General features: G+C 47.5%; 1 protein-coding gene across 4 annotated transcripts in view; it reads left to right on the top strand.

Moving 5' to 3' along the window:
- Positions 1-1272, top strand: part of TGIF2 (TGFB induced factor homeobox 2) — a 20115-nt gene that overhangs the window by 16855 nt on the left and 1988 nt on the right. The gene's annotated exons all lie outside the window — the stretch shown is intronic.

Below are 1272 nucleotides of genomic sequence, written 5' to 3'. Positions count from 1 at the left end.
TAGTGGCACAGTCACAGCTCACTGCAGCCTCATCCTCCTGGGCTCAATTTGTCCTCTCACCTCAGCCTCCCAAGTAGCTGGGTCTACAGACATGCATCACCATACCTAGCTAATTTTCATACTTTTTGTAGAGACAGGAATTTCCCATGTTGCCCAGGCTGATACAGACCTCTTGGGCGAAAACCATCCACCCACCTTGGCCTCCCAAAGTACTGGGACTGCAGGCGTGAGCCACAGCACCCAGCCTGACTCAATGCACTGGCATGATGATGGCTCACTGCAGCCTCGGCCTCCCTGGTCTCAGCTGATGCTCCCACCTCAGCCTCCTAGGTAGCTGGGACTATAAGACACACATTATCACAACAGCTAATTGTATTTTTATAGAGATACAGTTTCACCATGTTGCCCAGGCTGGTCTCAAAGCCTGGGCTCAAGTGATCTGCCCACCTTGGCCTCCCAAAGTGCTGGAATTACAGGTGAGCCACTGTGCCCAGCCAGGGGTGGGTCTTATTGTCTAGGTTCTGGAGTCTGGATTTGATTCTGTAGACAGTAAGAAACAAATGGCAGTTTTCTAGAACAGGAATGACAGCTGTGGCATTTTCAAAAGAGAACTGACAACCAGTAAAGAGGTTAGACTGGAGAGCTGCGAAGCTAGGGGCTATGCAGGAGTTCAGAGATGGGGGCATGGTGCTAGAGGTGTCCCTCAAACCACATGCATACCACTTAATGGTGGGAAATTTTATGCTTCTAAACAATCACCTAGATGGGAATGGGGTCAGAGTTAGTTGTAGCTTTCTCAGCAGCATGTAGAAAAAAAGACGAGGATGTTGGTTGAATACATGTTCTACTGAGGCTGCTAGTCCTGGTACTGCTCAGAAACAAAGACTTTCTTCCAAGCCAGGCACGGTGGCTCAGGCCTATAATCTCAGCACTTTGGGCCACTGCACTCTAGCCTGGCAACAGAGTAAGACTCAGTCTCAAAAAAAAAAAAAAAAAAAAAAAAAAAAAAAAAAAAAAAAAAAAAAAGAAGCAAATCCTCCCCCAAAGAGGTAACCTTCAGTTACCACTCTAAGCTCCAGCCACATGGGGTTTTTTTGTTTGTTTGCTTGCTTTTTTGAGACTTGCTTTGTCATCCAGGCTGGAATGCAGTGGCGTAATCTAGGCTCACTGCAACCTCCTCGTCTTGGGTTCAGGCAATTCTCCTGCCTCAGCCTCCTGAGTAGCTGGGATTACAGGCACCCGCCACCACACCTAGCTAATTTTTTTTTTTTT

Source organism: Cebus imitator, unplaced genomic scaffold (genome assembly GCF_001604975.1).
Source record: "Cebus imitator isolate Cc_AM_T3 unplaced genomic scaffold, Cebus_imitator-1.0 Scaffold18, whole genome shotgun sequence".
Lineage (NCBI taxonomy): Eukaryota > Metazoa > Chordata > Mammalia > Primates > Cebidae > Cebus > Cebus imitator.
Note: the sequence above shows the minus strand (reverse complement) of the source record. Positions and strands in the feature narration are given on the sequence as shown.